This window comes from Neoarius graeffei, chromosome 18 (genome assembly GCF_027579695.1).
Source record: "Neoarius graeffei isolate fNeoGra1 chromosome 18, fNeoGra1.pri, whole genome shotgun sequence".
Classification (NCBI taxonomy): Eukaryota; Metazoa; Chordata; class Actinopteri; order Siluriformes; family Ariidae; genus Neoarius; species Neoarius graeffei.
The window spans coordinates 34097046-34115377 of NC_083586.1; the positions used below are offsets into that span (position 1 = coordinate 34097046).

The window sequence follows — 18332 nt, forward strand, 5'->3', positions numbered from 1 at the left end:
CTCTACCTACCGTTATTTACGTTATTTCACACCCCACCCCACCCCCGGAATTTTGAAATGATTTCACCCAGAGAGAGATGTTCTTCTGTTATGATTCTTCTGAATGCTTGACTTCTGATGAGGCAACGTGCTGGAGCAAAGAGGTTGCTCAAATTGTTTTCACCTGATAGAACATAGTCTTGTCCTTTCTATGTTAAATGCATTTTGGTACTCAATTATTCTTTTAGCCCAGCTATCTTTATTATCAATATTTTTTTATATTGGTTGGTCAGCAACTAGACTAGCATGCTAGTCTTGCTCCACTAGCATAGAAGCTTTAGTTATCAATCAGAGACGTTAGTTTTTCTAGAACGTTAGTTTTTTGTTGGATGCAGTAGGCTATATAGTCATTGGTTGGATGTATGGAGTGCTGTCTCGCTAGGTTCCGGTAGTAGCTATACCTGTAAGTTATGTTTTACTTTCTGTGTATGCTGACTTTGTTAGGACTGTTAATGTTATAGTCAGGCTGTCTGTTGTTGCCCAAATGAGGATGGGTTCCCTTTTGAGTCTGGTTCCTCTCAAGGTTTCTTCCTCATGTCATCTGAGGGAATTTTTCCTTGCCACCGTCGCCACAGGCTTGCTCGTTGGGGATAGATTAGGGATAAAATTAGTTCATGTTTTAAGTCGTTCAAATTCTGTAAAGCTGCTTTGTGACAATGTTTATTGTTAAAAGCGCTATACAAATAAACTTGACTTAATAGTTTTGTAAAGTGATAGGCTTTAGAAAGTAGACAACTTGTGTGTTGTGTGTTAGCATTACTAGCTGTGTGTCAGCCTAGCTCGCGTTTTCGCCTGTGTGCTATTTAGTTTAGTGATATACTTAATTTGCTTCTTTTAGTTTTACGGAAATCGAGGATGAACACATCTGTATAAGTTTGAAGTCTTCAGTAAAGACCCACAATCTAAACCGTTCGCTATCTGTCTATTTTTTGATACATCGCTAGGGCAGAATAGTTCCATTCATTGCTTGGGAATATACTTTCAGAAAAGATGGTTTAGATGGTTGAATCCGTTTTCCTTGATGGTACAATAGCTCAATACATATTTGACAAGATGACTTGATTGTGAGTCTTTCTTGAGCGTAAGTTAAAATGATTTCTACAATTTGCATAAACTGCTGCATCGACAACCTATGCCCCTCTCCTGGAACCTATGCCCCTCCTTTGCCACCCGAAGGAAAAATCTCTGGAGCCGCCACTGGACTCTGAATGACACTTGGCTGCTGTAGCATGGAAAAAAAATCTGACTAAAATATTGAAAATTATACTTAATATCCACCTTTTATACATAATTGCTAGTCTGCCAAGCTCTGTGAAACTAAAAGGGCTAATAAACATGTTTCATACCTAGTCATTGCCTCTAACTTAAAACATGATAAAAGCAGCTCACTGGCTTTTTGTTCAAGAGTATTTTTAAGGGCACTTCAATAATATCTTGTGCACTTTGAGTCCAAACTTTCTGACTCCTTTGACTTTCCATGCTTTGTACATACTGTAACCTGACCATTTTGTGTTTTATTTGGCAACAACATTTTGTTCTTGTTTCCTTTTTAAATCTTTGATTCTCCCTCTTTCTCGGTGCAGCATGTGGCTCCATGTTTCTAAGCCATGAATTTCCAGAGCTGAGTCCTCTAGTTTCCGAGTTTCCCCTTGTTTCCGAGTTTCTCTGGTTTACATTCTATCCTGCCTTTTTATTTGTTTTACGCTATATTTTTCATATAACTCTCCTCCTGTTTTTAACCCCTGCTCAGTTTTTATTATTTTTTTTATTAAACTCTTAAATAACGGAGTATAATATAGTATACTAGACTATTAAACATGCAAAATCCCCTCAATGTATACCTTTATAAATCCTTGCTTCCTGTCCGTGTGTTAGTGTGTTAGTATGAGTTAGTGAACCACTTGAAGACTCCTTGAGGAGAACTTTTGGCAGTTCTCTTGACCAAAAGTTACAACCAGACAAAATGTAATGTCGTCCCTTCATGTCTATATGTCTTCCATATGTTTCCTAAGTTACACTTAGTAAGTAAAAACAAAAAAGAAAGCTATTACACTGCTGTAAAGGTCAAGGAGTGACCACCAGGTGGCGACATTAAGGCAAATAATGTCATCATCTTAATACATATTCAAACATAATCCATAAACATGAACTACTTGTTAAAATGCATTTGTTTCTAATTGGGTTACATTCAATGAGAATTATGAATGCATTTAATTAAGGCCAGAAATGAAGAGGTCGAGAGCTGTATTTTATGAAAAGAAGGGGAATTGTCCATCTGATGCAAACGAATTATGGCATGCTACAGAGAGCAGTGTGCAAAGTAGGTCAATGGCATTGACCTAGCTTAAGTTATCAGTGCATACATATGGAGTTTTGCTTCTAAATGAAGCCAGGCCATATGTGAAACAAGAATGAAAACGCTTAGTGGCTGATGAATGCATTTTCAACACAGCAGAATCTAGAAGGATTAGACATGGTGACGAGGGTAGTTACAGTGTCACGGTTTCACACTCACAGTGTATGATTGGATGCCACTGACGTTTTAAAAACACTGATTAAAATGCATTTCCATCTTTTTTTATTTTTATTTTTTTTTAACCCAATCGAGTTCCTTACTCCAGTGCTTCTTATCCTCACTCCAGTGGTTCTCGGGTTAGAACTGCAACCCCTAGGGGCTAAAATCACATTTTTCACATGTATAATAATAATAGGATTTTTTCATTTATAAATGCCTTTCGGAGTACTTTTACTGCATTATAAACCAAATCAACATATTCGTGCCAACAGAACATATACTGTAGTATGTTTGAAAGATCAGGCCAACAATGTGTCAACACTTCAAATCCGCTTCATCAGTAAATGTATGCTTTTCCATTTCAACATCTGCTCCCAGAATCTCTGACATACTGTAAGTCCATGTATTCTTTTAACAGCATTACATTTATGACCTCCCCCCAATAACAAACACATTATTTGCACTGTCAATATATCTCATCTCATTATCTCTAGCCGCTTTATCCTGTTCTACAGGGTCGCAGGCAAGCTGAAGCCTATCCCAGCTGACTACGGGCGAAAGGCGGGGTACACCCTGGACAAGTCACCAGGTCATCACAGGGCTGACACATAGACACAGACAACCATTCACACTCACATTCACACCTACGGTCAATTTAGAGTCACCAGTTAACCTAACCTGCATGTCTTTGGACTGTGGGGGAAACCGGAGCACCCGGAGGAAACCCACGCGGACACGGGGAGAACATGCAAACTCCGCACAGAAAGGCCCTCGCCGGCCACGGGGCTCGAACCCGGACCTTCTTGCTGTGAGGCAACAGCGCTAACCACTACACCACCGTGCCGCCCACTGTCAATATATACACTGTCTAATTAATCTTGATTATGTCCTGTATACTTGTTCTATCGTGCTGCAGTTGCCATTTTACTGGACGTCTTGTTTTGTTGTTGTATTGTGCATCCCTCCCAGACTGATTTGTCTGTGACTAATCACGAACCCTTTCTTGTTGGAATCAGCTCTAACTTAGCATGCCTGTCACAACTAATGGGATTGGCTGGTGGTCTGAGGATGTACCAAAGACAAGCCAGATTTTAAAAAATAATAATAATTTAAAAAAAAAACTTAATCTGTCACATCTAGCATTTACAACATCTGCCATGGCTCCCTAACCTGCACTTCGTGACCTAAATATCAAATCAGGAAAAATTAGTCAGGGAATTAACACACGCTCAGAGACAGGGTGTGTTGTATATGTAGAAATGTAGAACTGGAGTGAGAAGAGGGCACAATGAATTCTGAAAGATGACTCATGCGTATATTCATAAGCTGTTCATAAGCTTAAAAGTTCTTGTTAACACAAATGCACATTTCACTATATCGTATGCAGTTATAGAAGGGAAATTATGTATAATCACGCTATCCGGTGTCACCCAGATGAAGATGGGTTCCCTTTTGAGTCTGGTTCCTCTCAAGGTTTCTTCCTTATGTCGTTTCAGGGAGTTTTTCCTTACCACCTTCATCTCTGGCTTGCTCATAATGGAGAAATCTCATTCATCTCATCTTATTATCTGTAGCCGCTTTATCCTGTTCTACAGGGTCGCAGGCAAGCTGGAGCCTATCCCAGCTGACTACGGGCGAAAGGCGGGGTACACCCTGGACAAGTCGCCAGGTCATCACAGGGCTGACACATAGACAACCATTCACACTCACATTCACACCTACGGTCAATTTAGAGTCACCAGTTAACCTAACCTGCATGTCTTTGGACTGTGGGGGAAACCGGAGCACCCGGAGGAAACCCACGCGGACACGGGGAGAACATGCAAACTCCACGCAGAAAGGCCCTCGCCGGCCACGGGGCTCGAACCCGGACCTTCTTGCTGTGAGGCGACAGCGCTAACCACTACACCACTGTGCCGCCCATGGAGAAATCTATACATTTATTTCACCTATGTTCATGAACTGTGGGTAGTGACCGAAAATTTACAAGTGCAGAAATGACGTTTCTTCACAAAGACGCTCTGCTTATCCTTTGTGACAGGGTGAGGAACTTGATAATCTGGGAGACCCTTAGAGGAGGCAGTTGATGTGGTCTGAGCTCCTTACAAGGATGCTTCCTAGTTGGCTCCCATAGAGCTATAAAGACATGTCCTGCTGGATAAGGCTTCAAACATTTGCCTGTTCCTCTGTTGCACCACACTGCCCCCAGCCAATAAGGGAAGCATTCATGGTGACTATTTCCAGATTTCCACAAGTGAACCCCTTCATTAAAAATCCTTGCATCTCTAGCAAGGTAAAGCATGTGCCTCATATGCTGGGACAAGGACATGTCTCTCTTTGTGGTGTTTGCCTTAACTCCAAAGTCAACCCACTTCTGAAAAGCTCATAATCAGCAAGACCAAGGGGACTACTGTTGCAGCCGTTGTCAACAATCCTAGTGTCTTTATCAGTAGGTGCTGAGATGATTGGCAAGCATAATAATGTCTGCCCCACATTGAGATTATAGGGTGGCTAGTATTCTTTGTGACTCTAGCCGCATACAGACAAATTTTGTGGGCTGTTTCCGTGTTAAAGAACACTTTTCTAAGTGCCATAACGTGTGCAAGGAGGGTGGATGTGTCCCAAATTGCTTGTTCCTTTGTGTGGAAACACTGGAGTCATTTGTCCTAGTACAGCAGGACCCTGGTGACTCTGGCCATCAAAGGAGACAAATGATGGAGACATAAAAATAGGCATTGTGAAGGTCCACCTCATCACCATGTGAACTAGTCCTGTCATTCATTGCACAACATGAATTACATCCGATAACATTAGCTGTTAATCCTAACTAAGTCATTGTGAATACTTTTGTGAATGGAGCCTTTAAAAGTGATAGCTAGACCTAGTTTTGAGCAACACCCAAAAATGGGTATGGGTCAGCTCTAAACTAGTTGTGGCTTTTCTCAAATTATATAATAAACCTATCACAAAATGACTCACGTTACTTTCTGGGCTTCTTGTTAAATTTATAAGTTGGTGCCAGATACGAATATTTGTAGCTGTTGAGGCTGCCTTGTTTGCACAAGATTTATGAGATACTCCCATCTCCGCTTGGATCTTTGCAGCTCCTTCAGTGTTATCTTTGGTGTCTTTGTTGCATCTCTGATTAATGCCCTCCTTGCCCAGTCTGTGAGTTTTGGTGGGCGGCCTTCTCTTGTCAGGTTTGTAGTGGTGACGTATTCTTTCCATTTTGCTATAATGGATTTAATGGTGCTCCCTGGGATATTCAAAGTTTGGGATATTTTTTATAACCCAACCCTGATCTATACTTCTCCACAACTTTGTCTCTGACCTGTTTGGAGGCTCCTTGGTTCTCATGTTGCTTACTTAGTGGTGTATCAGAGTCAGGGTCCTTCCAGAACAGGTTGATTTATACAGACATCATGTGACAGATCATGTGACACTCTGATTGCACACAGGTGGATCTTAATCAACTAATTATGTGACTTATGAAGTGAATTGGTTGGACCAGCTCTTATTTAGGGGTTTCATACGAAAGGGGGTGAATACCTATGCACACTCCAGATTTCTGTTTTTTTAAACTTATTGTTTGTGTCACAATAAAAAAAAAATGTGCACCTTTAAAGTGGTAGGCATATTGTGTAAATCAAATGGTGCTAACCCTGCAAAAATCAATTTTAATTCCAGCTTGTAATGCGACAAAACAGGACACTATATCTTGGAAGGTTCAGTAATTAAAGTGCATGGTATGGTGAGGGATAACCACTCAGTCATGCTAGCTGCACAGTCACCCAGGGAGAATCAAGCTGAAGAGAATGAGGACATATTCACACTTTTAATTGCCCCCCTCTCTCCACTCCCCTGCTGGCCTGTGTTCACACACCCCTTTTCGACCAACAGGGAACAGGTGCTTGAACTGGTTCTGTTCAGGATTCTTTGAACCTTGGTGCCAGCTGGTGAACTAACCTATGTTTTCATTAGTTTTGAGTGGAACCATTGTAATCAAGGGTGCAGCATGAAAGAAAGAAAGAAAGAAAGAAAGAAAGAAAGAAAGAAAGAAAGAAAGAAAGCACAACTTTATCATCACACACTTGTGAAATTTCCTCTCTGCATTTAACCCATCTGAAGCAGTGAACACACACATGCACAATGAGCACACACACATACCCAGAACAGTGGGCAGCCATGCTAACAGCGCCCGGGGAGCAGTCGGGAGTTAGGTGCCTTGCTCAAGGGCACCTCAGCCCAAGGCCGTCCCATATTAACCAAACCGCATGTCTTTGAACTGTGGGGGAAACCGGAGCACCCGGAGGAAACCCACGCAGACACGGGGAGAACATGCAAACTCCACACAGAAAGGCCCTCGCCGGCCACTGGGTGAATGGAAGGTGTTGCACAATTCATAACAGGAGTAAACAGTAGTCACAAGATGGTGGTGAATATTGATTACCTGTGAGCAGTTTTTTCTGTTACTGCAGATATTTGTTTTTGGTCCATTTTTTCTGAAGATGTACGGTACCCTTTTCCAATGCGTTCTGCATTGCTGCACTCCACTTCCTCTTCAAACTAATCAAACGCCCACTGATGCCGTGAAGGTTTGTGCTGGAAAAACCAGCTACATTTTGGTTTCAGCTGGGAACCAACTTTTCAAATTCCAAACCAATTTATTTTTGGTCAAAATGCTCCAAACGGTTCAAAATTTGGTGCATGAACAAGAACGGAATCCGTTCCCTGTTGGTGAAAAAGGGGTAACACTGAGCTTAACCTTCTGTTTCTGAGTGCACTTATGTCATCACAATGCAGCCTCTACCCCCCCCACTACAATTCACGTTCATCAATAAGGTGAGAACCAGACCTGTTATTCATCCAAATATTCACCAATGAATTGAAAACCACATGCTATAGTCTTCGAGTTCCATGTGGTGAGCGATCACACTGTTCGCGAGCCCAAGTGAAACGCACCTGAGCGCACCTCTTCCAAGCGGGCCAAGTGAACCGCACCTGAGTACATCTGTCATATGAGATGGACTTTGGAGGTCGAACGCACTTGGGTGTGGTACGAATCATCTTGTGTGAGTATACCCTGAGAAGTGAATGCTGCTACAGAGCAAGTTTGTAGGAAAAACAGCATATCGTATTTAATATCGCATTAAATAAAATAATTAAAATCCAGTTTAATTCCAATTTAAAGCTACACTGCCTTTCAGATTTTCAAGTTTAGGTCATAAAAAGAATTTTCCCTGACATCCAGTTATTTTTCTTCAGTGGACCGAAAGCTACTGAATTCGAATCACAGATTTCCAATTTTATTAGTTTTCTTTAATAGGACAAGTAATGAATTTAGGGCCACATGGCCCTAAATTCTCTGCTATTTTTTCCTGCTTCAACATGACGCAATACAAGATACTACATCGTGCATCACATGGTGGGCTTTCCCCGTTCATGCAAGGCATTGTGAGATACAAATTTGAAACAGGAGAGAAAAATGGAGGACGTGAGTCTGAGAATGAAACATGAAAGACCGACTACAGTAACGGAAAGCAAAAAAAAAGACGTTATGTTGCGAAGGAAAGGAAACGCAGGACCAAACTAATAAATATTGGCGGTCAGCGAGCACCTTGGTGTGATCAGCTGTTCGTTTAGCGACAGAATGATGGAACTGTCGGTGCACGGTCAAGGTAAACCTGTAGATGGCAGTAATGAAATACTGGATCCCAGCTGCCATAAAACCCAAAAGATGATGAAGAAGAAGATGATGATGACGGTAAGTGTGCGCATGCGCACATGGACTTCCTCTATCTGCTTGACTGCGGGAAGCGAGCGATTTCATGCACATTATTTGCTTGGGAATCCCCTCAAATTAAATAACTTCCCAGCCACAGAATGGCCTGTTTTGTTTTGTTTTGTTTTGTTTTGTTTTGTTTTTCACAATGACCAAATTTCAGACAGAACTAAATTTCACCAATTTTATGAAATCGAAAGCCTGCCTACTTTTAAACTTTAAGTTGAAACGGGAACTGAATACAAACCATAACTATAGCTACAAAAACGAGAGAACGCACTGCAAAAACAACCACATGGAGCACATTTTAATGCTGAAAGCATACACAGTATGCATCCACCCTTGCAATCAATCATACACAAATATACAACCCCAATTCCAAAAAAGTTGGGACAAAGTACAAATTGTAAATAAAAATGGAATGCAATAATTTACAAATCTCAAAAACTGATATTGTATTCACAATAGAACATAGACAACATATCAAATGTCGAAAGTGAGACATTTTGAAATTTCATGCCAAATATTGGCTCATTTGAAATTTCATGACAGCAACGCATCTCAAAAAAGTTGGGACAGGGGCAATAAGAGGCTGGAAAAGTTAAAGGTACAAAAAAGGAACAGCTGGACGACCAAATTGCAACTCATTAGGTCAATTGGCAATAGGTCATTAACATGACTGGGTATAAAAAGAGCATCTTGGAGTGGCAGCGGCTCTCAGAAGTAAAGATGGGAAGAGGATCACCAATCCCCCTAATTCTGCGCCGACAAATAGTGGAGCAATATCAGAAAGGAGTTCGACAGTGTAAAATTGCAAAGAGTTTGAACATATCATCATCTACAGTGCATAATATCATCAAAAGATTCAGAGAATCTGGAAGAATCTCTGTGCGTAAGGGTCAAGGCCGGAAAACCATACTGGGTGCCCGTGATCTTCGGGCCCTTAGACGGCACTGCATCACATACAGGCATGCTTCTGTATTGGAAATCACAAAATGGGCTCAGGAATATTTCCACAGAACATTATCTGTGAACACAATTCACCGTGCCATCCGCCGTTGCCAGCTAAAACTCTATAGTTCAAAGAAGAAGCCGTATCTAAACATGATCCAGAAGCGCAGACGTCTTCTCTGGGCCAAGGCTCATTTAAAATGGACTGTGGCAAAGTGGAAAACTGTTCTGTGGTCAGACAAATCAAAATTTGAAGTTCTTTATGGAAATCAGGGACGCCGTGTCATTCGGACTAAAGAGGAGAAGGACGACCCAAGTTGTTATCAGCGCTCAGTTCAGAAGCCTGCATCTCTGATGGTATGGGGTTGCATTAGTGCGTGTGGCATTGGCAGCTTACACATCTGGAAAGGCACCATCAATGCTGAAAGGTATATCCAGGTTCTAGAGCAACATATGCTCCCATCCAGACGACGTCTCTTTCAGGGAAGACCTTGCATTTTTCAAATGACAATGCCAAACCACATACTGCATCAATTACAGCATCATGGCTGCGTAGAAGAAGGGTCCGGGTACTGAACTGGCCAGCCTGCAGTCCAGATCTTTCACCCATAGAAAAAACATTTGGCGCATCATAAAACGGAAGATACGACAAAAAAGACCTAAGACAGTTGAGCAACTAGAATCCTACATTAGACAAGAATGGGTTAACATTCCTATTCCTAAACTTGAGCAACTTGTCTCCTCAGTCCCCAGACGTTTACAGACTGTTGTAAAGAGAAAAGGGGATGTCTCACAGTGGTAAACATGACCTTGTCCCAACTTTTTTGAGATGTGTTGTTGTCATGAAATTTAAAATCACCTAATTTTTCTCTTTAAATGATACATTTTCTCAGTTTAAACATTTGATATGTCCTCTATGTTCTATTCTGAATAAAATATGGACTTTTGAAACTTCCACATCATTGCATTCCGTTTTTATTTACAATTTGTACTTTGTACCAACTTTTTTGGAATCGGGATTGTATTTATCCAACTCTGACTTACATCAAATTCAAATTTGTCTCAAGTAGACATTAGGTGCAACACATAATGATTGTTCAATCTAAACTGCACATGCTCTGCACGCTACTGTCATGACAGTGTGCTTTATATTTATTAACAAAATGAATACCCAAATGTTCAACCATTAAATATTTGGCAAGAGGACAGTTGAAGCTTTTATAATAATTAATTGCAATGTAATTACAATAGGCTCAATAAAAGCATGAGATACTGGGCCGGTGAACAAACTGTGCCTCTTTTCTAGTTATTCATGAGTATCATTACCATACATACCGTAGAGATTACCTGCAGCTCTGACTGTAGCTGCCAAGTGCGCAGCTCCATATGGTGTACATGTGGTCTGATGTGTACAAGACGAGAAGAAGAAAGGGAATGATGTCTGTACGATAGGGGTATTTATTACAAAAGCTGTGCCATAGATCAGTCTGTGACTTTGTTTGAAGGTCTTGGAATGTGTACAAGGCAAGCACACAAGAAGCTATCCAGGTTAACATTAATGCTTGTGTGCTTGCGCTTATGATGATGGTGTGTGTGTGTGTGTGTGTGTGTGTGTGTGTGTGTGTGTGTGTGTGTGCGTGTGTACAGCATTATTAAGATACATGTTTGCTAACAGTATGATGTGACAGATGGATTATAAAGGTTAATAAGAGCATGTCTCAGAGCATCTGTTTACACGTATAAAGGTCAATGATGATGTGCAACACACCATTAGAATGAAGAATGAAATGAAATCACCAAATACATGCATCAATTCCCGTGTACACCAACAAACTAAAGTTTCATTCACATCTACTGATAACGCCATTCAAGCAGCTCTATGGGTGATGACTATATCGCAGGCCTGATGTACTGTATTTAATAAATGTCCTGCTGTAAAATACATTTTCTTTTGTTTTGTTTTTTAAAATGCAATTACTGCTGTGGGCAGCATGGTGGTGTAGTGGTTAGCGCTGTCGCCTCACAGCAAGAAGGTCCGGGTTCGAGCCCCGTGGCCGGCGAGGGCCTTTCTGTGCGGAGTTTGCATGTTCTCCCCGTGTCCGCGTGGGTTTGCTCCGGGTGCTCCGGTTTCCCCCAAAGACATGCAGGTTAGGTTAACTGGTGACTCTAAATTGAGCGTAGGTGTGAATGTGAGTGTGAATGGTTGTCTGTGTCTATGTGTCAGCCCTGTGATGACCTGGCGACTTGTCCAGGGTGTACCCCGCCTTTCACCCGTAGTCAGCTGGGATAGACTCCAGCTTGCGACCCTGTAGAACAGGATAAAGCGACTACAGATAATGAGATGAGATGAATTACTGCTGTGGATTTTACACACGCAACCTGGAACTTCATGACTATGCTAATATTTACAATTTAGACTTTTTTTTTTCCATGCAAGATGAAGTATATAGTTTAAGACATCAAGCAGCCTTTGTAACAGGTTGCACACAATGGCGCAAGCTGCATGATCATGTGTAGGTGTGTAAGGCGTGTGCTGTTTAACCAAAAATTATAACATACGTTTCATACAACATCAAACAAACGACAGCTACCATTATAATCTGAGCTGTAATCATGAAATTACACACTTCCTGTCTCATCTTGCTTTTGACCACGTGGAGGGCACCTGTTATTACCTGCCATAACCTGAATGGCAACACGCAGGCAACATCTGTAAAACACTTTGAACTGAGAAATATCCTTTGATAAGTCGAAACATACATGAAGCATATTAAAAATCTCCAATGACGGATGGATCAGCGGATTTAGTCGACGGCACTGGTGATATTTTTCAGACTGGATCAGCATAATCAAATTAAGAAATCTAAGAGGCTTTTATCATTGCACTCAGGAAAAAAAAAGGGATCCAAAAGGGCTCTTCAGGTGGTTCTAACTTCTTAAATTGGCCTTTCTGAAAAAGAAATCATGTTTTGTCACGTTGCCAAAGCGAAGAACCAAAAAGAAAGCTAGACTTGAATATATAATTGCTGTAATTGTTGTAAGGGTTAGATCTAGAAACCTAAATAGATGTTTGGTTTGATCCAATAGTAAAACTTTTTAAAGGTTCTACGTGGATCCCTGACTAAGATCCTGTGACTGGGCGATTATTGTGAGCAGCACGGTACTGTAGTGGTTAGCACTGTCGCCTTTCTGTGTGGAGTTTGCATGTTCTCCCTGTGTCTACAGTATGTGGGTTTCCTCCGGGTGCTCCGGTTTCCCCCACAGTTCAAAGACATGCAGTTAGGTTAACATAGGACGGCCTTGGGCTGAAGTGCCCAAGAGTGGCGGCACGTATGGTACGTATGCAGCGGCTTTGCTCTCCTGTGATGAACTAAATTTCGTTGTACATTTGTGCAGTGACAATAAAGGCATTCTCTTCTATTTGCAGGACTTTTGTGTTGTTTTGTGCTGCCTCTTGTATGCAAGTTATTGAAAGGATGTTTATATAAAAATTGAGTGGGAAATTTTCTACTCTTTTGTGGACTAGCTGCTTTGTTATTTTGCTCCTTTACACTTTGATAGTCATCTGGACAGCAAATGCGTTATTCAATACTGCATATATGCTCAGACTCGTGATGAATCTTACAACATTCAGTCACTTAAAACTAAGCATACGTATACGTCTTATAATGTATAAATAGTTCAACAGGCCATAGTTCATCTTTGCCAATTACTCAATACAGCCTCGACATGTAGACATTCAAACTGTACTTTACTACACTGCAAGCTGTTACATATCTATCAACTGTTCATTCCTCTATACGCTTGCATACTTTAGTGACAAGTACTTGGTTATGGATTTTGATGTTGTGGCTTCGGCTCCAACATAAAATGTCAGGACTAGAAAGATTTATTATTGATATTCAGTACAAGTAATAAATCAGCCATAATGCTCAAACAACCAAATGTTAATAAAAAGACAAGTTTCATTAGAGCTTTACAGAAGATAACAGGAAAACATACAGCCAGGGAACATGTCAGCTATCCAAATAAAACTGGAAAATGTTTTAGTTGCAAAAAAATTACAAAACTAACAACTTATAGTCAAATGTTTTGACACGCCTTCTAATTCAATGTTTTTTTTCCTCTATTTTTATTAATTAAAAGACACTTCATGTCTTAAAGTAATGATGGATATCGTTTCTCTTTACTTAGTTGAGCGGTTCTTGACATAATATGGATTACTACAGTTGTGGAATAGGGCTATTTCTTTTCTGCCTGATGGCAGGTCCGCTCTGACGGCTTCAGCCATCAAAGGGAAGGATTACAGTACTGGTTACCCGTTGCCTTCTACTGGATTATTAAAGAGGTTTTCTCCTCTCAACCATTCACACACACACTCACACCTGTGGACAATTTAGAGTGGCCAGTTAACCCAAGCGCGTGTCTTTGGACTGTCGGGGAAACGGGAGCACCCGGAGGAAACCCACGCAGACACGAGGAGAACATGCAAACTCCACACAGAAAGGCCCCTGTCGGCCGGTGGGCTCGAACCCAGAACCTTCTTGCTATGAGGTAACAGTGCTAACCACTACACCACCGTACCACCCAGGGATATTTACTATGTTTTTATTATTTATTATTACAATGAAGTCAGGCGGCATGGTGGTGTAGTGGTTAGCGCTGTCGCCTCACAGCAAGAAGGTCCGGGTTCGAGCCCCGTGGCCAGCGAGGGCCTTTCTGTGCGGAGTTTGCATGTTCTCCCTGTTTCCGCGTGGGTTTCCTCCGGGTGCTCTGGTTTCCCCCACAGTCCAAAGACATGCAGGTTAGGTTAACTGGTGACTCTAAATTGACCGTAGGTGTGAATGGTTGTCTGTGTCTATTACCCCTTTTCCACCAAATCAGTTCCAGGGCTGGTTCGGGGCCAGTGCTGGTGCTGGTTCACAACTCGTTCAACTTGCGAGCCAGCTGAGAACCAGTTTGCTTTTCCATCGCTCGCGGTGCCATGTCATTACGTCGCCGAATACGTCATTATGTCACTGTATATGTCAGTTACGTCGCTACGTTTGCTTAAACCTTGGCGCGAATATCGAAGCAAAAACAACACGGAAGAAGCAGCAGCAGCAACAACAACAATAATAATAATAATGGATGACTTCGCGTTTGTACAGCTGCTGCTTCTCGTCACTTAAAAATGGCGATCTTTCGCGGTCTTCTTATTGTTGTTGGTCTTAACAACTCCGCCCCCCCCCCGCTGACGTAAGCGGTTCTTTCCTCTGGCCCAGCAAAGAGTTGGTGCTAGCCTGGAACCGATTTTTCTGGCCCCAGAGCCAGTTCTTTGTCAGTGGAAAAAGAAAACCCGGTTCCAAACTAAGCACTGGCCCCGAACCAGCCCTGGAACTGCTTTGGTGGAAAAGGGGCATATGTGTCAGCCCTGTGATGACCTGGCGACTTGTCCAGGGTGTACCCCGCCTTTCGCCCGTAGTCAGCTGGGATAGGCTCCAGCTTGCCTGCGACCCTGTAGAACAGGATAAAGCGGCTAGAGATAATAAGATGAGATGAGATGAGATGAGATGAAGTCAAGTATTATTATAGTAAATATAGTAAATATTATTGACTATTATGATGATCTCAAACGCATTAAGAAGGCAAGAAATTGCACTGATTAACTTTTGACGAGGCACCTGTTAATTGAAAAGCATTCCAGGTGACTACCTCATGAAGTGGTTAAGACAACGCCAATAGTGTGCAAAACGTCATCAAGGTAAATGCTGGCTACTTTGAAGAATCAAATACGTCAAACATATTTTGCTGTTTTTAGCGCTTTTTTTTTACCACATAATTCCATATATGTTCCAGATGTTATTCCATAGTGCTTGATGTCTTCAGTATTGTTTCACAATGTAGAAAATAGTCACAATACAGAAAAACCTATCAATGAGTAGAGTAGGGGTGTACAAACTTTTGACTGGTACTGTAGATACCACTGACCAGGAGGTGTGTGATGCCATAGTTTTGTTTTTCAAAATGATGTGTTTGTGTATTGTTAGAATAAATTTAGGGATGTTTATTCATGATAAAGAACGTCTATCATATTACGCTGCCTCAAATAATAACCTCTTTGTGTAAAAGAGAGATACCAAGAAAAACACTAATCTCTTGCTGAAACTAGTTAGATTCAGTTTCAAATTGTCCCACAGGAGCGATAAGCCTCTGAAACATTTCCTAGTAAACACACATCGTCTGGCACACAGCAGACAAGGCTTTCTACTTTCTGCACGACATCACACTGCCTGGGCGTGTCAGAACATCAGCCTTCAGGGTCGTACAAATCACCCCTGACGCCTTGTTCCTTCCAGCATTAGACACAGGATTAAATTCCTCCACAGCCTGTATTTGCTTGACAGCCCGAATAGGTCTTTGGTGGATTTAATAAGACAAGGCACATCTGTAAAACCCTAAGCCATCTTTTACTTTATCATATGATCTTATGATTTTGCAATGCAGAGAGCAGATTGCTTAGATAGTATAAGATGTGCATGTTATTTGGCTGCTTTGAACTGTAGATATACTGTAAAATGTGTTCGGCTCCTCTAATATGTAGTTCAAGCCATGTTCTGCCACACACACACACACACACACACACACCACTGATCAGTGTTTTTAAAGAGATCATTTACTTTGAGGGGGTTGGAGCTGAATATGAAATCTGGAGACATTCTAACAAGTCAGAGTCACGTAATCAACATAAATGAAGTCATAATAAAAGCTGACTTCTAACTCCACCCACCCTAACTTGAACCGTCACTTTTAAACAAATTGGTCCACTCAAATCTTTATAAATTCCCAATCATGGAAGCATGCCAAGCTAGAAGATACCTCTTTCAAGAAGGGCACATAGCCATGAGAAATAGGAGATTTTACAAACGCCCTCTGGTGGCAGAAATGCATTCCAGCACAAAGATGGTGTATCTGCCAAAGAGTCACTTATACTCCAACAGGTGACTTATCAACGACATATCAACTCTTCAGAATACCTGGAACCAGTCAGACTCTTCTGTGCTGCTCTGTACCAGCTCTGCTTACACAAAATGTCTGCCTGAGAGCAGAGCACTCAAGCGTGAACAATTTGGTTCCAGGTTTTTTTTTTTTCATAGTCATTTACTGGTGCTGAAGTGGTCAAAAACACTCCAGGAATTTGGCCGCTGTAGCTTTATTTAGACAAGAAAATTAAGTACACTTTGAGAAGGCAGAAACGACGGTGTTTTTGACACATTTGCTCAATTTTGAGGGAAAACTTGATCAGCTTTAGATTTCAAAAAAGTTCAATTCAGGTCCCAAAGAGCTGCTTTGTGCTAGAATTAGCCACACTCTTGCATCAGGTCGAAGATATGAGCAGTATGTTTCAATCCTTCGGCCTCAAGAGCTTGCCAGACATTCGTGGTGCTTAATAAGGTACGCTGCTTAGACACACAGTAGTGACACGGAGAGAGGACAGAATAACATCTACGGTACCACTGTGCTGCTATCATGTGTCCTGACAGGTTTAAGGGGCTTTTGACTCCCTTAGTCAAGTTCTGAAAAAAAAAAAAAAAAATCTGTGTCAAAATATCTCCATAACAATAGATGGCACTGTATGAAAACTTGACATCTACTAGTGCAGACAAGCTCATCTGATCGGACTGGATCCAGAGACGGTCGGATTTGATCTGTGTCAGTTCCAGTCACTGTCAGCTGCGTGAAGTGTGTGACAGTTTGAAGAAACAAAGAAGTGCACTGTTCCCCTGTTACAAAATCCTCCTCCTTTCTTCTTTCCGTACTGTAGGCTGAAGTCTGATAAGCCACCAAACACGGCATTACTGTGCGGCACTGAATGCCTGCTACTGAGGCCAGAGTTTAATCAGTAACATATTCCTGCACACACACACACACACCAATGCAAACTTTTAAGGGCTGGAGGCTTGCAATAGCGAACCTCGTACATTTGCACAGAGAACTAACTAATGAGGGCATCTGAGGTGGGGAAAAAAAAAAAAAAAGGTCAGCACAAGCTGACTCAGGAGGCTTGCACTTCATTACAGGCGCTGACACATCATACACATCCAAGAGCGCAAAAACAGCCCCGCTCACATTACTGTAGCTTAAGCTTGCTGAAGTTCCTCTCAAATGTTTTTAACTTCAAGATTTGTTATTCACGAAACTGCTTCCTGAGATGTGTGCATTTCATTCAAAGTTAAAACTTATCCTACAAGTCCAGTCACGCTTTTCGTTATGTTCATTTTTTTTTTTTTTTACACCATAAGACATTTTACAGAGTATATTCCGTATAAGTCAGGATCTCCTGTGCACTCCTGTGCACAATGCACTAAATTTAAATCCGAAACATTTCTGCTGTATCTGCTTCTACTTACTTACCTTCCACATGGTTAAAATTCCATCATCCAGCAGCAGGGTGAAAAGACAGAAAAGCTAGGTGCGAATGCTCAGGTTTCCCCCTGAGAATGTGCTCCGGTGGCTTTCTCTCACACACTGCGCACTGCTCAGGGAAGTTGGAGTGTGAGCATGTCCGACTTCGAGTGTGTCACTGGCTCTCATGGAGCATCAGCTTCCCTTGAAGTGCTCAGGAGGAGCAAACCTAGCACGTCGGCCCGCCTCCAAATTACTCAGCCCTCCCTCTCTCCTTCCATCCAGTTCCAGCCGAGGGCATGGGAAATATGGAGTGGGACGGGTTTGCAGAAAGGGACCAATGATAATCTAGATAGCGTGTGGTGTGGGGGTGTGAGGATGATGAATTATTATGACAGGATTTATCATCTCTCCCACCTTCAGGCTAGAATTTTTTCATTTCTCTCTCTCTCTCTCTCTCTCTCTCTCTCTCTCTCTCTCTCTCTCTCAGATGAGATCGTATCATCTGATGACCTCTGGTCTCTGTCTTTTTCTAGGTTCTGTCATAAACCTGGGGTTATCTTCTCCATCATTGCAGGTCACTATTTATCCCTACAAATGCAAAAACAAAGAGAAAAGAAACAAACGAAGGCCTACTCCATTCCAAAAATCTGTTTAGTC

The 18332-nt window shown here is 41.7% G+C and overlaps 1 protein-coding gene across 2 annotated transcripts in view; it reads right to left on the reverse strand.

The window, feature by feature from the left end:
- The window catches only part of mid1 (midline 1), a 65301-nt gene extending 47434 nt beyond the window's left edge, over nt 1–17867 (reverse strand). Inside the window, exons 1-2 of one of the 2 annotated variants that reach the window (XM_060898730.1) lie at nt 17682–17867; nt 16146–16843 (exon numbers count right to left, since the gene is read on the reverse strand). The gene's annotated coding sequence lies outside the window, so the exon portion shown is untranslated. The remainder of the gene's footprint in view (nt 1–16145; nt 16844–17681) is intronic. The other variant, XM_060898729.1, reaches the window with a different exon arrangement.
- Between the last annotated feature and the right edge of the window lie 465 nt (nt 17868–18332).